The sequence below is a fragment of the Lepus europaeus genome, chromosome 17 (genome assembly GCF_033115175.1).
Source record: "Lepus europaeus isolate LE1 chromosome 17, mLepTim1.pri, whole genome shotgun sequence".
NCBI classification, from domain to species: Eukaryota; Metazoa; Chordata; class Mammalia; order Lagomorpha; family Leporidae; genus Lepus; species Lepus europaeus.
The window spans coordinates 3,647,720-3,670,086 of NC_084843.1; positions in this window are offsets into that span (position 1 = coordinate 3,647,720).

Sequence of the window (22,367 nt, forward strand, 5' to 3'; positions counted from 1 at the left end):
CTTGACCCACGGAAGGCCTCTGATGTACAGTCCGTGCAATATTTGAGAAAACGTTGTTCACTCGAAATCAAATTGAACCAAGCATCCTGGCTCCTGTCGGCACACGTGCTGGACCCGGCAGTCCTGGCTGGAGTTTCAGTGGGTAGGAATCTGCGAGTCCATTCACACCCAGAGCAATCACACAGAGTCGGAGCCAACGCAAGCCCTGAGGACGAGAGGGCTCGGGAAAGCAGGGGTGGAAACCTCTCTCCCACATCCCCCACAGTCAGGCGGACGCCCAGGACCCCGAGGAGATGCTCCTTGGCTGGGAGACAGCTTCCTCAGGATATGAAGCCAGGATGCTAGGAGCCAGAGAAGGAAAGTGGATCCAATTTGAAAAGAGCAAGTCAGACTCTGAGTGTGGAAATGTTATTAACTAAAAGCCGAGAGGATGCAAACCACCACCTTGCAGAACGGCTACAGGGAAAGAAGTGTAGAGTGGGCGAGCGAGCCCAAGACCCCCAGCCTCCCCCAGCCCCCCAGCCCCAAGCTCCATGGGGGCGTGGCCAGGCTCTCCCGGGGGCACTGGGAGACAAGGCCTGGGCCACTCCTGGGCGGAGCTCTGGGAGTTCTTCATTGTGAAGATTATCATGACTGGTGTGCCGCCTCCATTGGGAGAAATTCAGAAACAGAAGTTTTAATTTAAAAATAAAATTCCCAGGAAGGGAAGATAAGCACTGGACTTGGGCCCATCCTTTATCCAAGTGTGTGTGCTTTATACGGTGTCAGACCGCGGAGCACAGAACACTGGGTAAGCCACTTCCCCATTTAATATATCGTGACCGTTACTGCATATGCGTAATGGGGTTCTGAGAACACGTTGTTAATGACTACTTAGCATTCCATTGCTTTTAATGGACCACAATTTATTTAACCCATTTTCTCTCATTGAGCATCGGTGCTGTTCCCCATTTCTCACTGCTACAGAGATCACCACACAGGGCCTCCTCGGACCTACAGCTCTTCCTGATTCCCCGAGACAAACACCTGGGGTGGACACTGGGGGGGTCGCTGGAAGTGAATGATGATCAGGCTTTAATTCTTGGTGTCAATTTATCCCCCCCAAAATTAGATACAGAATATATAAGAATTGCTGTCTTCCCCTAACACGGCCAACATGGGGCACTGCCTCTCTCAAAAATCTTTACTAATTTGATCAGCTCAAAGTGTCTGTCATTATTTAAAATCGCATTTCCTTCATGCTAATGGGGTGAACATTTCTTCACAGGTTTATTGGGCATTATAGCTCTTGTTAATGAAGGCGCGTTCGTGTTACTAGGCATTTTTTCAAGACTTTTACTGAATAGTAAAGATTTTTATGCATTAAAGAGAATATGTAACAAAGGGCTCCAACGAGACCCTGTTTATCTGTTAGGATGGGCAAGGGTGTGATTTACGGTTGGAAATTTTCAAATCTTTCTGTAGAGAGACCTCAGTCACTTTCCTCTGTGGTTTCTTCCTTGTTCCTCCTCCTCCTCCTTGAAACACAGAGCATCGTCTCCAGTTCTGGTGCCTGATGCTCACGTCTTAAGCCCGCTGCAATGGATTTTTCATCTAGGAGTGATAAAGGGATCCTTTGCCAAACGGTTCACCTAGTGTCTCCACATCGTTTGCTGGAGAACCCAAACCTTCCCCATGTACAGCTGACACATCACGGGCACCATCTGCCCAGAGAGTGGGTCCTCCTGTGGCCCGGCCACTCGCCTCCCGGTCACCGACCTCAGGCAGACACACCCCTCGCTGCCACCGTCTTACATACCTACATCAACTCCTTACCTCTCTGGGAGAGCTCAACATTTGGACTACCCTAGAATAAGCTAGCCTCAACTCGAGTTACCTTTTAACTGGAATGTTCTACAGGCCCGAGTTAAATTGGGGGAAGTGGGCCTCCTGGCACACAATTCGGAACCAGTGGCTCGATTTCCGTTTGCTCCGGATTCTCGAGACCTTTGTCCTTTGCTTCACGTGGGTCACTGCACACCCCACTGGGTTTACCCCTAGGATTGAGTGTGTTAACGCTGCTCTTGTGGATGGGGTATCTTTTCATTTTTCAATTCCCAGCTAATTACTAACAGAATATAGGAAAAACGTGGACGCGTCACGCTGTTATCAAAAGCAACTCTGCCAGCCACTTCCGTGAACACAGTCTCGCAGGGCTCGGAGACACGCGGCCGTACCACAGGCAGATCTGTCTCCCCCAACTTCCGTGAACACAGTCTCGCAGGGCTCGGAGACACGCAGCCGTACCACAGGCAGATCTGTCCCTCCCTTAGTCTCCCTGCTGCCATGCACCTGTCAGAACCTTCAGAGTGATGACGTAACGCCCTCCGCCGTTCCAGGCCGTAACTGAAGGACCGTCCTCGTTCGATCATGCAGCTGCTGACTTCACCGGGCCTTTTTCTTGTCAAGGAGCCGTTCTCCGATGCCTGCCTTATTAACTTTTTATCAGAAATTGATGTAGAATTTTACCAGATGCCCTCTGGGAACGTATTGAGGTTTTTCCGCATTCAATCTACCCATGTGATATATTTTATTAATAGATTTCTGAATATGAAAAGACTATTGTGTTCCTGGAATAGACCTACGTGGCGTAGGAAACTGCTGGTTCAGGGTGCCGTGTAGCCGTCAGGATTTCTTGTTCTTCGATTCAACCGCTTCAGGAGCTAGCCACACCCACTGCTCCAGCCTCACCTTCCAAGGAAGCCAGGCTGGACCTCCCCTCCCCTCCCGCCAGTGTCGGGCACACGTCTCAGCAGCTCTGGAAATGCGCCCAGAAACGTCTTCCTGCACATCTCTGACAGCCACTCCTGCAGCGCGCTGGGGGCGGGCGGGGGTGCTGGCTCTTACAAGACTGAAATTCCCATCCCCAGACCCTGGAGAACTCTGTAATTATTCTGTAAGAAAGACGAAAGTGCAGCGAGGAGACGACGCCGGAGACGGATCTGAAAACATCACAGGTTACGCAGCTCAGCCTTCAGCGGCTCCTGACGTTCTCCAAGTTATGACCCCGTCGAGGGCTCTCCTTGTATCACACAGGAAGCTTTGCGTTTTCCTCCCAAAAATCTTCATTCCTGTGGTAGTTTATTACAGCGGAGTTAGGGGCAGTGGAGGGGCAGGAGGGTCTTCAAAAAGTTTGTGGAAATGCATATTATGAAAAATATGCAAAGATTTTGAACAATTTTGCATAAGAATAAACATATTTTATCCCATTTTCCACAGTTTTGAAAAATCCTTGTATATTTCTCTATAGTTTCATTACCGTAAATTATAGTATCTTCTGTTTGCTTCTTTAACCATATCCATCAACTCCTCTTTTTGTATGTTTATATTTTTCCTACATTGATTTGTCTGTGGTTAATCCATTTGAATGTGTATCTGTTTATTATCAAATTTCTTCAGTTTATCAAATTTATTGTTTCTCTAGGTTGTAACTGACAATTTCTCTTTTGTGATTGTTACTACTTGCTTCTTAACATCCTTGAACTCAATATCCTGGATTTTCAGAACCATTAAGTGGCTATCAGAGGTTTTTAAATTATTGCTTATTTTTGTTTAATAACAGAATATTTAATACATTTCACCTTGAAATGACTTTTGGCTTCAGCCCCTTTGATATGTACTTGTCTTCCTAGCATGCTGGAGCTAAAGGCTCAATGCTTTGATCTTATCGTCGCTGCGAGAGTATTATTTTGGTTTTTGTGTGTTACAGTTGCATTGCATTAAAACGTGCGTCTTTTTGGTTTCAGCTGTAGACTGTTTCTCTTTAAAAAAAAAGACATTTATTTACTTGAAAGTTAGATGAGGGGGCGAGAGAGAGAGAGAGAGAGAGAGAGAGATCTTCCATCTACTGTTTCACTCCCCAAATGCCCACAACAGCGGGGGTTGGGACTGGGCCAGGTCAAAGCCAGGACCCAGGGCCTGCAGGTGTGTAGAAGGGGCCCACGCACTTGGGGCAGCACCTGCTGCCTCTGAGGGTCATTAGCGGGAAGCTGGATCGAGGGCAGAGCAGCTGGGACTCAACCCAGGCACTGGGGTATGAGATGTGGGCGCCCCAAGCAGTGGGCTAGCCCACAGCTCCACAACGCCCACCCTGCACAGCCTGTTTCTTTAAGGAATTCATTGATTGTTTTTCTTTCTGACTAAGATTTTGAAGTCATCAATTTCTACAGATATATCATGGATGTTAGCCTCTTTCTCTGGATAGCACCAAGTTCACTGCGTTTCATTAAATACTAAAACTGTTATAGCAACGACGTTTTCTAAAAATTGTATTTAACTGAGAGGCAGAATAGCAGAGACAGAGAGAAAGAGAGCTCCTGTCTGCTGGTGCACTTCCCAGATGTCTGCATCGGCCAGGGCTGGCTGGGCCGGGGCTGAAGCTGAGATCCAGGACTCAATCCAGGTTTCCCTGTGGGCGAAAGGAACCCAAGCACCTGAGCCACGACTGCTGCCCCCCAGGTCCCACTGGTGGAGAGTGGGAGTCAGGAGCCGAGCTGGGCGTCAACCCAGGCGCTCCTGCTGGACATGGGAGTTTGAAACACTGGGCTAAAGGACTGCCCATACTGTTTAACTTTTTACCTCTGTTTATTTTTCTTATACTATCGTTTGTCGTTAAAATCACTCGCTGTGCTAATCACATATCTGTTCATTTCTTCTTGTAGCTTATTTTTATATATTCTAATAATTACATGCCACATATAAGGGATCAGTATCATATACAGTCACGGTGAATTTTGGTTTTCTCAATACAAAAACAAACCATCTGAAACTCCTTAAACTAATCGGTTGTCAATAGCACCTCTCTCTCTCAGTTTTTATCTGTGCTGTCCTAGCGCGTCTTTGTCCAATGCGCTGTGTTCACCTTTCTACGTGTGTCAGGCTGGATGTGTCTCTTCTGAATGGCTCTTCCATGACTCGGGTAGCTGCCAAGTCTGGAAGTCTGTCAGTGGGGGACCCTGGGCTGCGTGCAGCCATCGCGGGCTCTGCCTGCTGCGTCTTAATTGTTTTACGTTCTTGTTGCTTCCCCTTTGTCTTTGGCCAAAAGGTATTTTTCTTAGCTCTTTTTTTCCCTTAGCAATCTGCAAAGTGTAAACTCCGTTTTACTCCACATACGATTATTTTCACATTTCTTTGTTTTAAAATCACATATGTTTTCTAGTTACCATTCACACTGAGATATTACCCAGGGTCTCCTCCCACATAAAACAAAAATAGAATGCACGTTCCTCTTCCCCCGACCTCTCTGGCCAGTTTTTCCTTTTATTACTGACTGCTAAGGTAGATGACACTACGTTATCGCTCACGTACGCGACGTGTTTCTGCTCTCAGGTGTTCTGTGTGGAACCTGACTCGGTCTTCGGGCAGGCGACGGCAGGCATTAGGCCCCCCACGCTCTGCCGGCCGCGCTGTTCACAGCTCTGCTTTCCCACTTTCAGGAAGGGCGCGTCAAGGGTAGACTTTTCAGCTTCTCCTGCCAGTCTGAGATCTTTCACTTTTAAATCCACATACGTGTACAGTGCACACCTACTGTGCGTCTGGCACCTTGCTGTGTTCAAGCAAGAAGGAATTAACGAGATCCTCCGGATCCTCGGATCCTCGCAGCCCTGCAGCCTGCGGGCTAACTGGACGCCCCTGACAACATGACATTGTCAGGACAGAGATCACTCTGTGAGCACGGACCCACGGCCGCTGGGCTTTGTTGCTGCCCGGGTCTAGCGACTTTCCAGACCCTCCCAAGGTGCGGATCATCCCGGGAAACGGGACAGCATTGGAACTGGAGTTTCCCCAGGTAAATAACAAAGCAACCAGAGCACTGGAGGTTCCAAGCAGAGAGGACTATGAACCGTTCCAGTGAACTTGAAAATGGATTCGGACTTTCTGTAGGCAAAAGAGGCTCACGCCAGCGCGTCGGCTCTGTGTCGGTAAACTGTTCAGCAGCCTAACGTAGGCTTCCTTTCACTTCGGAAATGCAGCTTCCATTGGTCCGTCTGGTACCCGGGGAGCCCTTCGCTTGCTCGGGGGTTGGCTCCCCTCCAGGATTCCCGTTGTGCACCTGTTGGACTCGCGCCCTGGGGGTCTGCTCCTTTCTCCTTCATCATTTTACATATTCATCCCTTGGCGCTGAGCTGCTCGGAGTCAAGTTCACCCGTCCACCTCCCTGAATCCCTTCTCTAACCACTTGACCAAGCCCTGTGTGTATCCCGCAGCCCTTGAAGGCCTGGCTTCTGTCTCAACACCTGCTTGTTTAAATTTCTTAGGTGCAACGTCCGTCACCCAACATTTCGTCTAAAAGGCTCTAGAAGCTTTCTAGAATTTTCTATGCCTTATTCCACAGGAAGGCATCCTTTACCGAGTCTCTGGAGTTTCTGATACTCTTAAGTCCCTGTTCTCTACTTAGCCTACGGGAAATGGGCCGGGTTTGGGCTGTTTTTGAGATCCTGTGTCCGCCGACCACTGTTCTAAGCACGGATATTTTAGGATGTGGGCCGCATGGCTCGCCGGCTGACGGAGCGCGGGGCCGGGATCCGTGCGGTGCTGCGGGCCTGGCCGTGGGGCTCCTCGGTCCCCGCGGGCGGGAACCCGGGGGTGGCTGGGGTCTCCCTCCAGCACCGTCCCGCGGGCTGGGACGCGGCCACCACGGCTCCCCCAGTCTCCCCTCGGGGACCCGAGCGGCCCCAGGCAGGCAGCGGTGCCCGGCCCCGCGGAGGACGAGGGGCAGCCCGGGGCGGCAGGGCCCGGTGCTCCCGCAGGACCCCAGCCCGGGCTCCGCGCCCTCCGGAGCCCCCCGGGCCCGGCCGCCGCCGCCCCCACGGCAGAGCGGGGCTGGCAGGCTCTCGGGCGGCACCTGCTGGCGGGAGGCGGGACTGCAGCGGCCTCGCGGCTCCCGGACTCGCGCGCCGCGTTTCCCGCGCGTGGGGGGCCGCGGCGGGAGCGAAACTGGCCCAGCCCGTCCCTTCTCCCCGTTGCCTTTTTTTCCACTTTTACATAAACCTACAGAAGCCTTCCCCATCCCGTCCTGCGTGGCTGCCGGGGAGGCCCTGCGTGGGGGCGACCGCAAATCCGCAGCCGCCGGCGCCGCGCATCGATCGCCCCTGGCGAGCCGAGGGCGGGCGTGGGGCTGGCCGCCCACCCGAGGGGCCCGCGCCGCGGCGGGGACGGCTCGCGAGGCCACGGGATCGACGGAGGGCGGCCGCGCCCCTCGGGAAGCCCCAGCCGGGGCCGCCGCGTCCTCACGGCGCAGTCAGTGCGGCCCCCGCCGGGGCGGTCAGGGGAGCGGGGGTCCCAGCCCCGCGTGAGCCCGGGGGGGGGGCGGCGCCCCCAGCCCGTGCTTACCCGAGGGAGCGGCTGCGCGGGACCCGCCGGAGGCCGGAGAGCCGCAGGTGCAGGGCCCACGGCCTCGCGGTCAGCGCACAGAGTGGGCCGCAGTAGTGAGATTTAGGGAAAAAATGGCCAGCGGGGGGCCAGGTGCGGCACCGTCCGAGGGCGTCCCCGCGGCTGGGGCGCGAACCCCGGGCCCCGGCAGGAAGAGGCGCGCGGCTCCGCGGGTCCCCTCAGTGCCCTCAGTAAGCGACTCCGAGAGGCGTGGTGAGGGGACACCTGCGGTTGCAACAAATCACTTGTTAGGATTTTTAAATTCCAGGGGCAGCGCGTTTGTCTGTCTGGTCCCTGCAGGTGCAGGAGCGTGGATCTGTGAGCCGTGACCGGAAGCCGCGTGTTGGTACAACTGCAGGAAGGGCACAGTCCTGGGCACAAAAAACTAAAACTAAAATAAAATTTAAAACTGCCACAAACTGCGATCAGACACCGAGCTGGGCGGAAGCTGGACGTGAGGGACAAGTGCAGGAGAAAGGTCGGCTGAGCCAGAGGGAGGAGGCCCAGACAGTCAAAAGGCAGGGGCCCAGGAGGGCCCCACAATCGCCCAGAGGCAGCTCAGGATCCTGTTCCGCCGCCGAGCTGCTGGTTCCAAAGTCTGAGCTCCCTCCGTGGCTCCCGGGCTGCGCCCACCTCGCCGGGAGAGCGGGATGCCAGGGCTGGAGAGGAAGGACGGAGCCACAGGTGCGCAGGTGTTGCTGGCCAACCCAGGAAAGGCAGAAGTCAGCCACAGGCTGCAGGAGATCTCCCGATCCCAGATCCCAGCTCCCTGGTAGGGGCCCCACAGTGCTGCTGGCTCCCCGCTGCTCAGCGTGTCTTGCAGCCCGGTCACTGCTCAGTGGCCGTGGGCAGCCATCAGACACAGGCATGGGCGCATAGCTGAATGGACACAGTAGTGGAACTGGCTGGTGGAAAGGCCTCTGCCTGCTTCCCAAGCGTGGGCCCGCGTTTAGGGAGACACAGGAAGCCTTCAGGCCGGACCCAGTGAGCCTCTGCATCAGATGTCCATGCTACGGTGGCCCCTCTGCCACACAGGACTCCCCTGCCTCGCTGGGCAGTATGGCTTTAGGAGGTCGTGGTGTGCTGGCCCCCGCCAACCTCCCCAGGCACCCGTCTGCCCACTCCCCCATTTCCGGGTTGTCTCCTGCACCCTGGCCTTGCTCACACGGTCCTCTCTGCCCCTAAGTCCCCCCCCCACTTATTCCAAGCCTGGGCTCTCCAAGGTCTAGTGCAAGAGCCACGTGTGACATGCACGAGGAAGGCGTTCCTGTCACCTCTCCCTCGCTGCTCCCGGCACACCCAGATTCCCGGTAGCAAAGGACATCACAGCTCTGTGTTGTAACCACTGGAGCCAGCCGCACCGAGTCTCTCCAGAGAAGAGGTAGCTTTTCTTTTTGTCTCTGTCCTTAGCATCCAAAACTGCCTGGCCCACAGGTGGTGTTGAATAACTGATAGATGGCTGAACACAAAGCTGGCACACAGTAAGGGCCTCTTGTGTGTACACACTCATCCAACCTTTATAACAACAACATATAAGGTCGGCATGATTGTGTACGAAACAATGGGGGCTCTGGAAATTGAGCGACTTCGACCAGATGCGTAGAGCTGGTGCCCATGGGCAGCTAAGGTTCCGACAAGCCCACGTGGCTATGTGAGTTTAGGACAGGATCCCAGGAAGGGCTATCACAGAACCCCTGCTTCTGTGTTGCACAGGCACTGATTTCTAGAATCCCTGACAAAATCCATCATCTTTTTTTGTGATGTATTATGCTAAAAGGATGGCCCAAGAATAGCGCAGACTAAAAATAACTATATTCTGTGGACCATGTGGGTGCATAGAGAAAAAGTCAATACTTTGCAAAGAGTTTTCATTATATTCCATTATTACCCCAATCAAGTTAAGTAAATGTGAGAAGCCTGCAGCCAGATGAACCGACAGGTGAGGGAGCACAGCAGAGGGAGGGACTGGCATTTCAACCTGAAGAGCTCCGTGGTTTCACCTCGGGATCATGACCAGGGTGCCGAGACGTCCAAGGGACATTGCCTCCCAGATGTGGGGTCCTCCACACCCCTCTCAAAGAGCCTACGTGTGGACTTCACACTCAGGGTCCACACGGGCATGGAGAAGCCGGAGAACAGAAGGCAAACCTGACGCCTGGAATCCTGTTTCCCTATCACCGCTCTCTAGAACTTGAGCCTCAAGCAAGGACAATTCCCACTTGAGACCGCAAAAGAGGGACCAGCATTGTGGCACCGTGGTGAAGCCATTGCTCGCCAGGCCAGCATACCACATCAGACCACTCATTCAAGTCCCAGCTGCTCCACTTGCAGGCCAGCTCCCTGCTAGTGCACCTGGGAAAGCAGCAGGAGCTGACCCAATTACCTGTCTGCCACCCACGTGGGAGACCTGGATGGAGCTCCAGGTTCCTGACTTCAGCCTATTCCAGCCCCAGCTAGTGCAGCCACTGGGGGAGTGAATCAGTGGGTGAGCACTCGCTCTCTCTCTCTCTCTCTCTCTCTCTTTCTCTCCCTCCCTCCCTCCCTCCCTCCCCCCACTTCCCTCTCTCTATCACCCTGCCTTTCAAATAAATAAAATAAATATTTCTTTAAAGACCACAACAAAAATGTTTGAAGATTTACATTTTTAGGCATCAAGGACTCCTTGGGTGGACTTGTTGGAAAGCCTGACTGTGGTGGCAATCACACACACTGACAAAATGGCCTAGAACAAGACAGACCCACATGGGCACCAGTGCCGTCTGAGTAGATCGGCGGCCGTACCAGTGTCCTGGTGGTGAGGTCACTCTGTGGCCATGCAAGAGGTCACCGCTGAATAAAGGCCACCTGTCTGCATCGTTTCTTTCTTTTTTTTTTTTTTTTTTTTTTGATAGGCAGAGTGGACAGAGAGAGAGACAGAGAGAAAGGTCTTCCTTTTTGCTGTTGGTTCACCCTCCAAAGGCCGCTGCGGCCGGCGCATCTCGCTGATCCGAAGCCAGGAGCCAAGTGCTTCTCCTGGTCTCCCATGCGGGTGCAGGGCCCAAGCACTTGGGCCATCCTCCACTGCACTCCCGGGCCACAGCAGAGAGCTGGCCTGGAAGAGGGGCAACCGGGACAGAATCCAGCGACCAGGACTAGAACCCGGTGTGCTGGCGCCGCAAGGCGGAGGATCAGCCTATTGAGCCACAGCGCCGGCCTGCATCGTTTCTTACCACGACGGGAATCTCCAGTTAGCTCAGAACAAAACATGTTCTCTCTGCAAAGCGAGTCCTGGCCCAGCTGGGATTCTGGCCGTCACAGAAGCCGCCGTGCAGAGGAGCAGTTGGCTGAGCCCCATAGCCCCGGCACCTGCAGCTTCATAGCCGAACGCGTGTCTTGTGGTGCCCGCCGCTTCTGGTCTGCTTGTACCTTCCCAGACCTTCCCCCCCAGACTCTGCTCAGCTGTTGGAGTGGATCCTCTGCAGAGCGGCCAGGAATGAGACGGCGTGACTTTGTCAGCTCAGAGCAGCCTGCGCCACACAAGCCAGGCGCGGTGGGAAGGAGCGGACCGCTGTACACTACGTGTGCAAGACCCGTGGAAGGAGGAGCGTAGCCAGCTCCTGGAGACAGTGTGGTTGTCCATCTTCCTTTCTCTTCCACCTGTGCCCTTGACCTCTGCATCTCAAACCCAAACCCCAACGTTCAGCACCACAAGCGTCGAGTGGGTTAGGGCCCTACCTGGGCAGTGACGTTTATCCTCAGCCTGTGACAGACAAGGCCAAGTCCAGACACTGATTTGAGCAGACAGAACTGAGAATGCTCGGGGACATGTCAGCATGTGTCACCCTCAGGAAGTGGAGTCACCTAGGTCCCACCTGTGTCGCGGATCCCACATGTAGGAGACGCCGCGGTGCCAGAGCACAGAGACACCTCTGCTTACAGACCAGGGGACCAGGGACACGAGGGTTTCGCCACCCCAGCGTCTGCCTTCATTAGCCTGACGTAGACACTGGGTCCTTTCATCCCGTCCACCGCACGTTCTAAATGTGTCTGCTTACGTGTGGTCTTTAGGGTCCTTGGCCACTGCTGGTGCCTCCAGAGCATTTCCAATAGCCCTGTTTTCTCCATCTGCCACCTACACATGGACAGTTAAAAAAAAAAAAGTGACACAGGAGAAGCGTGCGAGGTCTCCCGTATGCAACGAGAAATGAGTGGCTAAAACCCTCGGCCTGATCAAGCAGCCCAGGTTTCTGGGTGAACACGGAATCAGAAGAAGCCTGCGTAGAAACCTTGGTAGAAGATGAGGAAAAACTAAAGAGACTCCTAACGTGTATTCTGTCCCACTTGGACACCAGGACTCTTTGGGTCACTAGTGACAGGAACAATCCAAACGAGCCTTCACACTTAGGACAATCCACTGCGCCCCGGACCTGAGACGCTCCCAGGGCAGAGTCAGGAGCCTCACTGTTGCCTGCACTTCCACCCAGGTCAGCGCCATCCACCCACGTCGATCAGAGCTCAGGACCCCAGAGAGTGTGAGCATCCTCCCAGAGAGCCCAGGGGATTCTGGGTGGCCCAAAGGAGGTCATGCGCCCATTCTCAAGGCAGTTGCAGGAGAGGTGAGGACTCTGACGGCCCATCGGGGCCAAGTGCCCTCTCTGGCCATGTGGGCGAAGGGCAGCAGCTTGGCTTCAGGGTCTGAGCGAGGTTTTTTTGGAACGTAAGCAAGGCTGCTTCTCCACAGTGAAGCCTGAGCGGACAAAACCTGCAGACCTTTTAGCACACGACGAGCCCTGAGGGTGGGTCCTAGAGCTCTGTCCAGCAATATCAGAAACAGAAGTCAGACAGGCAGGGAGCAGAGGACACCCTAACACACGGCGCCAGAGGTTAGGGGGTGCGGGTCGGGGGCCACCAGCTGGAGGCCCCGGGCCCTCCCACACCTGCTTTCGTGCAGGTTGGTTTTGCCCTCCCGGCTGTTCTAAGGCCAGAACCATGGCTTCTAGAAGCTTCTGAGCTCATCATCCCAGCTCCCCAGCTAGGAAGTAAGGACTTGCATTACCACTGTCAGCGTCGACTGGACTCAAGTTAGACTCTGTCACGTGACCACACCCAGGCCCCTCGCAGCCAGCAGAGTGAGGCCCTGAGGCTTGGCAGGATCCATGCATCCACTCCCAAACCAGGGGCCGTGGTTTGCTGGGCTGGTGGGGGGTGGGGGGTGGGGGGTGGAGGTTGGGGTGGTTTATGGAATCTTCTTAAATCCAGGCAAACAAGCTGGGCTCTGGGTCAGGGCTCAGCATCGGAACCGTGCCACTGAAAGTCCTGGGGGGGAGGGGATGTCCCCAGGCTGCACCTGCACATACTGAGAACCAAACTGTGTTCAGTGACAAATCTGGCTGGACACCCTTGAGCAACACCTCCGCCTGGGAGTTCCCTGAAAGGTGCATAGGTGCCAAGCCGAGTAGCCGACATCAGAGCCATTTCTAACCCTCTGGTGGGAGAGAAGGGTATAGCCACACTGACAGGCAGACAAGTGAGGTGAGGAACACAAGCCCCAGGAGGAAGGATCTGCATCCCACTTGAAAAAGAAAGCCTGTCCAGCACAATGCTCTAAAGAGCAGGCGCCCTGCCCAGCAGGACGTCGCCCTCTGGCTCCGCAGGCCCTCTGGGCCACCCGACCAGGGCCCCAGGGGGACAACGGGAGGAACCCAGATGGGGCTTCCGCCCCGAGGCTGAGTAGCCCCATTCCCAGTCCATGTTCTAGCGTCACAGTCCTGCTCTGGATTCGAACCTGCGCTCCCTGCGGAAGCTCGGGATCTCACCTTGAGCTCTCCTCTGCTTTCAGACAGGAAAGCCCCTCACGGACCATTCCGGAACCATGCCAGAAAATTACCCTTGCTAATTACAGTGAAATAAAGAGCGCCTCGGTGCCAGGCAGCAGGCCTGCGCCATCGCTGCAGCAACTGTCGGGGAGAAAAGCGACCCAGAGTCGCATTAAAAGAGGGAACTGAAGTATCGCGCTCTCGCAGGAGAGTGAGGGAGAATTCCCAGCTTCACTTTGTCTGCCAGCAGATGTCTTCACCCCGGGGGACGCCCTTTCTGCCTGCACATGGGTCAGGTAGCAGAGGGCTGGCCCCGCCGACAAACCCACTCCAACTCCCCGATCCTCCGATCTCTCCGAAGAATACTTAATCTTAATGATATTTCTTGCAGATACACATTAATTCTGCCCTGTTCCAAATGCCGCGGTCTCGGACCACGTGTTACACATTCCCCTCACGTCCCTTCCCAAGATTGAGTCTTTGCTTTGTCGGACACGCTGCTGTGCTGCCGGTGCGCCAGCCCTTTGCAACCTCTGGTCTCTCTCTGGATTCCACAGTTTCCTTCCGTTGCTATCTGATGCCTGCCAAAAGCCTTGCCCACCTCTTCCCTTGCCCGTGGCACTGCAGTGGCTATGGCTGCCTCGTCGTGCCAACAGCTGGTGCCCTGGAGAATGGGCCACCACCATGCCGGTGCACCCGAGGGCCGTGCAACAGTGAGAGCCAATTCTAACGTCTTTGTGCCTTTCCTAATTAGTCCCTCCTAACAAGAGGCAGACATACAGACGGGGGAAAAGAAAGAGACAGCGACAAAGATAGAGACATAGGGGAAAAAAAAACACAATAAACTGAACAAAATTCTACAACCCACCAGGCACTACTGGGAGTCTCCACTAACCAAGTCCCAATTCTGCCTTTCCTGGAATCGTCACCGCTCCAGGGCTTTCCCTCAGCCAGGAAGCTGATCGTGCAAAACAAAAACCTCAAGAAAAGTATCGGCGTCCACACCACACAGATTAGCCACCAATGAGCACGACACGCATCAAGTTCTCTCTGATTAAACAGCGGAACTCTGTTCCCTTCATTTCACAAAAACATTCAAAAAAAAAAAAAAAAGAAGAAGAAGAAGAAGGAGGCGACTGCGTGGGACGGAAAATCAAGTGCTGATTCATGAAAGGCAGGGGGTCAAGGTCTTTCATCTAGAAAATCTTTAGCTAAAAGAGAGAGGGAGAGAGAGAGAACATCAATCAGATATTATTTCCAATTATTTTTCAAATTGGAACAGAGAAAGAAAACACACACACACATGAGCCTGACATGGTGTTACCCGAGCTCGTTGCTGGAAGGGGAGTCCTTGCTTATATTGAAGTAAAGTTCTGAAAATAAGCAAAGAACAGATTTATTGATTTTGGGGGAGTCTGGGTGTAAAAAAGAGAAAGAATAAAGAAGTGCTCTTTGCCCGCTCTGTCCAAATGACATCCCCAGTGGCCTCCCTAATGGTGGGGGAGGGGAGGGGCAGGTGCCTACCCGGGCACATGGACAGAACTGCCCTTAGGCTAGGGCTAATGGTATTGGCTGAGCCTGCTGTAAGCCTCTCTTTTCTAATAGCCGACTTTCTATGTGCGAGAAGACAGACAGATATTGATTGGTCCAAATGCCCTTGAGTTGACAACATCTGAAATGAAAATCCACAAGGCTAGCACAAACTTTCTGCAAGTTCAATTTCTAGAATCTGATTACCACACGGGACTTTGTACCCCGTTTGGCACCTGTAATTGGAGGGAGTTAAGTGGCTTCAGCGAGTTTGTTATTCAAATGTCCAACAGGAAGAAGCAGCTGCGGGCTAATCTTGGGGTGACTCCAGGAAGACACAACCCTCGGCTGGCCGGTGCAGGGCTGATGGCAGCCACAGAACGGGCTCGGGCCCCGCGTCCTCACCACCGGAACCAGGAATTACACGCGGCTGCATGGGCATTCTCGAAAAGGCGGACACAGGGAGCTGCTCCCTCGAAGTTGTTTCAGAAGAGCTACGGAGAATCCTCCCGGCTTTCATTACTCGGGCATTTGGTGGCTATTAAAGCCCCCATGTTGTAGCCGCCATTACTCTATCACAATTATTTTTCTCCTTTCCTTTCCTCTCCCAAATAAGATGCTGAGGTTGCGATTCGCAATTGTTGAAGTCTTGGGAATAGCGAGGTTCGCGGTACTCCAGCCAGCTCTTATTAAAACACGCCTCTGTATTCTACAAATTCCTCTTGATCGATACATCGACTGCAGCCTAACCCTTAAATAAAGCACGATTACACGTGACGTGTGCACTGCGGGTTCCCGAGGAGCATGAAAGCCAGAGCCCTTCAGAAGTGGCATCCGGACCCGGTGCAGGGCACGTGACACGCTGCAGCCAGGTGGGAGTGCTGCTCCCGGATGGCTTCACGCATGCTTCCTCGTTAATCGCAGTCAGCCCTCTCAAAACAACGCCAGCCTTGGCGTTCCGAGTCCGAAACCCGCCATGCAGAGAAGGCAGCTTTTAAAGAAAACTCTGACTCCTGGCGTCAGTAGATGGGCCAACAACCGCCGTCTTAGAAGATGCCGCTGCTTTCTCTTGCAATGTTAAAACAAGAAGAGCGTTCTGTGCGGAGACTGAAGAAAAGGCAGGGGGTGTCCCCACCAGCCAGGTGGGCCACACACAGGAGGGTCCCGCGTTAACCAGGGAGGCACGGGCCCACCGTTCATCGACTCTCTGCAGCACCAGCCCAATGTCACCAGCGACTAGAACCAAAGACGTGGCCAGGCCACCTGCAAATCAATGTCTCGTGACTCCCACACCTCAAGAGAATGCAATTGCAGCTGGTGAAGCCACCACTTGCAACACCAGAATCCCATATGAGCGCAGGTAGGAGTCCCAGTTGCTCCACTTCCAATCCAGCTCCCTGCTAATGTGCCTAAGAAGACAGCACAGGATGGCCCAAATGCTTGGGGCTCTGTCACCCACATGGGAGACCCAGATGGAGTTCCAGGCTCCTGGCTTCGGCCTGGCTCAGCCCCAGCTGATGTGGGCATTTAAGGAGTGACCCCATGAATGAAAGACCTCTCTCTCTCTCTCTCTCTCTCTCTCAAACTCTGCTTTTAAAATAAGTAAATAAATCTTTCAAAAAGTCTGACTATGCCTCCCGGTCAGCAGGAGCCCAGGGCCTTGGGATGCCATGGCTTTCTACATACAAACAGCATCGCCCTCAGATGTGACAGCTGGGGTCCCTGTGCCCCAATCTGGCTGGTTGATAGGAAAGTGAACCTTCCATTCTTCCACCAAGCAGAAGGAATCATTGGCATCATCTCCCTGTCCCACAGCACCAAGTGGGCGTAGGCCGGCCTCTCTATGCCAGCAGCTGGCGCCAAACCGCCTGCCACCCCCCAGACCAGGCCACAGCTGCCCCCTTCTCCCCAAGGGCCTTCACAAGACTGGGCAGCACCGGCTCCCACTCTGCCCCGTCTTGCTCATCAACCCTTCTAGAGGCAGAGAAAGTGAGAGGAGGAGGAGCACTGAGCAAACTTGAACACAAACCTCTGGGAGAAATGGGATGCCTGGCAAAGAAACGTTAGCAATCACCACCACTACAGCCACAAAACTCAGACGGCCCAGAGGACTCCAGCTCTATCTGCCTCCAGGAAGGGGCTACACTACGCGTTCAAAACCTCACGAGCGGCGCTGAGGAGGTAAAAGCCCTTTCTGAATTGATGAAAAGATCAACATCTGAATATATATTAAAGATAAAGTCTACATAATTCATAAGAGGCAGAAAACCCGCAGCCTAACTTGTAGGGGGCTGTGGAGGCCACTGGTCCCTGAGTGGGGGCAGGGCCCTGGGGAGGTGTGTGCTAAATGAATTACGCCCTCATTGCAACCAAACAGCCATGGCTTTAAATGGCAGCCTGTTCTACTGGCTTAGCCCAGAACATACGCACAAGCCGCTTAGCCAGAACATGTGGCACAGAATGGGAGGAAGAGCCCTGCCAAAGCCCAGAGCTTTCAGATGGGACACGAGAAAGGCCCCGGGGCCTCGGGCGACCCACCGGCCTGGATGCAGAACTGTTAGGGTGGCTCCTGGGTGCAGAACTGTTAGGATGTCTCCTGGGTGCAGACTTAGCAACGGCCCCGATGCCCAGAGCCAGCCTCACACACAGGGCCGGAGCGGTGACCACACACCGTCACCAACGGAAGCCCCCCTGGCAGGCTCCGGGGGGCTGCATGCTGCCCCAAGGCACCTGGAGAGCTCTCCCTGTGTCTCTGCTGGGCCCTGCCCACTGACCGGCCCCTGGTCTCCGCCAGCCTCCGTCTGCACAGTGGCCCCTTGTGCATCAGAGAGGCCCCAGGCTGTCCCACAGCGGCGAGGCCCACCTCGGGCACCGTAGTCCTCATCAGGCTCCACCCCAGGAGATTCTGCCGGCTTCTGAAGAGCGAACCTGAATTCTTCCAGGGATCAGCCCGGGTTTTCAGTATCAGACGACTAAGCGTCAGCACTGATGCCTGCTCCGAACTTGAGGGCCACCAGAGAGCTGAGCGCTGCTGTGCTTGGGCTGGGCCGCCTCTGCTGGGTCCTGCAGGCCACAGGACCTCCAGTCTGCCTGTTTGCAGAGTCACCTCTCTGCCTTTACCCGAAAATTGGAGCTTGCGGGAAACACCCAAACGTCACAGCCCAGCCCACCGTCACACAAGAGTGCCCAGAGAGAGCAGGGCTCTGAAGAAAAGCCATTCCACCCTCCAGCCTGCAAGGCCAGTATTTGCCGGCCCGAGCGACACCACTCTCAGAGGGCCCTGCCCGGTCTGTGTCCCAGTGACAAGCACTCCTCATCACACCTGTGGATTCTGTGTGACACAGTCAGGACCCCTGGGGCTGCTGTCCTGTGACCTAATTGAGTGGCCAGTCCCACGTCAGCCATGTGCCTGTCACCAGGGGGCCCTGCCTCTGCCCAGTGCCCCTGGAAGAGCAGGTCACGGAGCAGGGCGGGGCTGCAGGCTGCCTCTCCCAGCCCAGCGAGCAGAAGCAGGGGGTGGCCGATGGCTCCCGGAGCGCCTGCACTGGGCCAGCTTGGTGCTGGTGCTGGACACAGACACATGCTGCTTCCCACAGTGGAGAAATTGCCTTTCTGTTGGAGAACAAAAGACCCACTGGAACAGTGTGCTTGTGTTTTCCCTCGGAAAGCGTCTCGTAGGGCGCTCCAGTGGGATGGGGCCAATCCCAGGGCAGGGTCCCCACTGCCATACCCTGCCTCTGTGGCAGCTCCCCCTCTGGCTTGTCCTCCAGGACACAAAGAGATGTCCTGCTTTTCCTTTCATTTCGCAGAAGTACGAGGGTGCTTTAAAACCTTGTAGGCAATGGAATAAAAAGTGGTTTATTTTGATGCCAAAAAATGTGGAAGTCCATGCATATTATATATGTGTGTGTGTGTATATATAGATACATACACATATGTACAAATGTGTATATGTATAAATACACACATAAATAGATAGATAATAGAAAAGCCATAAAAAAGCAGGAAGAGAAAGCAGTTTCCAAACACCTATAATTCTAATTCTTCTTCCCAGAATAACCAAAGTTTTGATATGCTGTCCTAAATATTTTTCCATGACCATAAAAACAAAAATATGATGCTACTCTGGGCTGTTCCATAACCTGCTTTTTTTTTCACTTCTCAACGTAATCTGAACAAGCCTTGAGCCCTTCAGCTGTGCAGGCTGCAGAGTTGCCACCTCCATCATCGTCCCAAGGGCCATTGCCGTGCACCCAGATGAGCCATGCTGCCAGGAACTCCTGGCCCGGCTGAATCTTTGCCCTCTTGCTCGGTTATTTCTTCAGCATAAATAAGAAAGACAAATTAGACAGAATCAGTTGAGTTCAACTGACACGTACTTTTAAATGCTTTTGAAAAGCCAATGTATCAAATAAATAGCAACGTCATGGTCAGTGCCTTGTCACACCATTATCCAAGCATGTTCCCGACCCGAGTCGCCCAATCCCATCTCTGTCCTGTTGATGCTGCCTTTGCTGGTTGCCATGTACATGGGTGCACGTGTGTGTATGTTTGAGCATGTGTAGGCATGTGTCCATGCATTGCACGTATGTGAGTGTGTGTGTATGTATGCATGTGTCCATTCGCGCGTGGCACATGGGTGAGTGTGCACGTGTGTGCCCAGCATGTTTTCTGCTTTTCATTGTGGTTTCTGTGAGAACCACGGCCCAGTGATGCTCTTCCCAGAGCCTGGACTTGGCTTTGAGCCGCTTCCCTCTGGTGTTTGGAGAGGGCCACAGCTCCCGGGCAGGAAACACTTTCTCCAGTTGTCACTGCTCCCAACTCCTAGTCAAGTCCATGTCCATGGTCTGTTCCAGGTGTTCCCAGCGCAGAGCTCTCTGACCTGCAGGTGGGACCTGAGCCTCACTTAACCCAGGTGACTCAAACCCGAGCTCAGTATACCCTCATCTGCTCTTCCCCTGAAGCTCTCTCTGGGGGTCACTACCAGACACGAGAGCTGGGCATTTGTGTCTCTTCAATCTCTCTCTCTCGCTCTCGCTCTCTCTCTCTCTCTCTCCTTTCCCCTTCCCCCACAGTCAAGGGCTTGTTCACAAAGCCCTAACACCTTCACTTCAGAATTTGTCTCCACAGTGGTGTCATTACCTGGAGTGGCAAGTCCTTGGCACAGCCGGGGCCGTGAGCATCGTCTGCAGTCATACGCCACGTTGTACACACATGCGCACCCACACACACATGCACCCACACACGCGCGCACACACACACACATGTGCACCCACACACACACACGTGCACGCACACGTGCACATGTGCACACACATATGTTCACCCCACACACACACCCATACACACACATGCACCTCCCCACACATGCACACACGCACACGTGCACACACACGCATATGCACACATGCACACACATACGTTCGCCCCCCATACCCCCATACACACACGCGTGCACCTCCCCCCACACACACACGTTGCACCCACACGTGCACATGTGCACACACATACGTTCACCCCACACACACACACACACCCATACACACATGCGTGCACCTCCCCACACACACGCACACACACGCGTGCACCCACACACACGCGCACACACACACGTGCACCTCCCCACACACGCACACACACGTTGCACCCTTCTCTGGCTGCTGCTCCCCGCTCCACACCTTCCTCCACACAGGCCCGCAGTGCACACTCTGCTACTTAACCCCCTGTGGCTTCCTGCAGCCCCTGGACAAGCCCGATGCACCTCCCAGCATCCTCTCTGTCAGCGTTGCTTCTCTGTACTTCCCTCTTCCTCCCACCCAACCAACGTACCAGTCCATTTCCTATTGCTATAACACACTGCCAGAGGCTAGTGCAGGACACAAAGGAGAGGTTTATTTAGCTCACACTTCTGGGGGCCCAAGAGTAAGGTACAGGCATCTACTGAGCTCAGGTGAGGGCCTTCCGGCTGTGTCGCACCTCGGCGGCAGATGGCACCATGGTTGCAGCACCTGTGACGGGGTCACTGGCAGGACAGACAGCTGGACTGAAGAATTCCCATCCTTGCAGGAAGGGATTCCGTGCCTGGAGCACTGCAACAAAGCCTCACAGGGGCAGCATCCCTCTGACCTCATGACCGTCTGCCAAGTCCCGCGTCTTACAGATCCACCCCTCCTCACCGGGCCACTCCGGGGGACCAGGCTTCCGGCACGTGACTCTTGGCGAGCACATTCAGGAATCTCAAGGCACACATTCAAGCTACAGCCAAACCACACAAACACCAGCACACGCTATGTCCACCACATCATCTGTTAGCCACACCTGGGTGTTCGCATCTAAATTGATCCAAAGGAATTCAGTCAAATCCCCAGCTGGTCCCCTGCACCAGCCACACTTCACACACAGCTGCCACAGGGGGCACCCAACGGAGGACGTTCCCACCACACGCGCCCTGCTGCGTCTCGTAGAGGGCTAGCTCCCTGCAGGTGAGAGCCTGGGGCATACCCAGGAATCCATGCAAGACCAAGTCCATGGTAAATTCTTTTTCTTTCAAAGATTTGTCTATGTATTGAAAGGCAGGATGAGAAAGAGAAAGAGAGAGAGAGTCTTCCATCCACTGGTTCACACCCCACAATGGCTGCGTGCCAAGGGCTCTGCGAGGCTGAAGCCAGAATCCTGGAAGTCCATCCAGGTCGCCCACGTGAGTGGCAGGTGCCCAAGTGCTTGGACAAACCTCTGCTGCTTCTCCAGGCGCATTAGTCATGAGTTAGATCAGAAATGGAGGAGCCAGGACTCGAACCGGTGCTCATATTGGAAGCCAGCATCGCAGAAGGTGGCTTAACCCATTGTGCCACAATGCCAGCCCCATACTTCTTCCTAACGGACTGTATTGATTTTGCTCCTGCACTTGCTCTTGGGTCATAGACTCCCAGTGTAATGAGCTGAGGGCCTCTTAGCTTGGCTCATGGCGGATCCTAACGTCCTAATGTGTGTCCCCTACAGGGACACTCTGTCCTTGCAGACAGCCCTGTCAGCCAGGGGCCCTGGGCGCGTCACACAGGGCTCTGCATCTCCCCAAACCCCTCGTGGAGCCCCACAACTTGCAGAGACTTCACCTTCTGCTTGGCAGCAGCCGCAGCTGGGGCAGCCAGGGCTGGAGCGGCCGCCTCCCGCCCCCCTCCAGCAGCCTGGCCAGCCCTCGGCGAATCCACAGCCATCCAGCCCACGCGACATGGGAGGGGAGCCAGAAGTTCAAAACTCACCCAACTGGTAGGCCTGCATCTCACACGCAGCGGCCCCTCTTGTTAAGACATGAAAGGCTCTAGCTAATATGAAAGGGAGAAAAGTTACCGGGAGCGGAAACAAGCCAGCAGCCGCCACGCGTTGATGCCTAATCACCAATTAGCGGGAGAGCGCTCAGTGCCCACGTGCAGAGGAGCCGCGAGGGGCTGGGGCTGGGGCTGGGCGGGGGTTCCCAGGGAGCGCGAGAAGAAAGAGAAAGGGCAAGTGAAAGGCGGAGGGAGCGGGCTCCAAAGCCCACCCTGCTCCCCGGCTCGCCCAAGACCCCCGATCTTCCCAAACACGGGGTCCGTTTTGCAACCAATGTCACGCTGAACATTTTCAACATCAAAATCT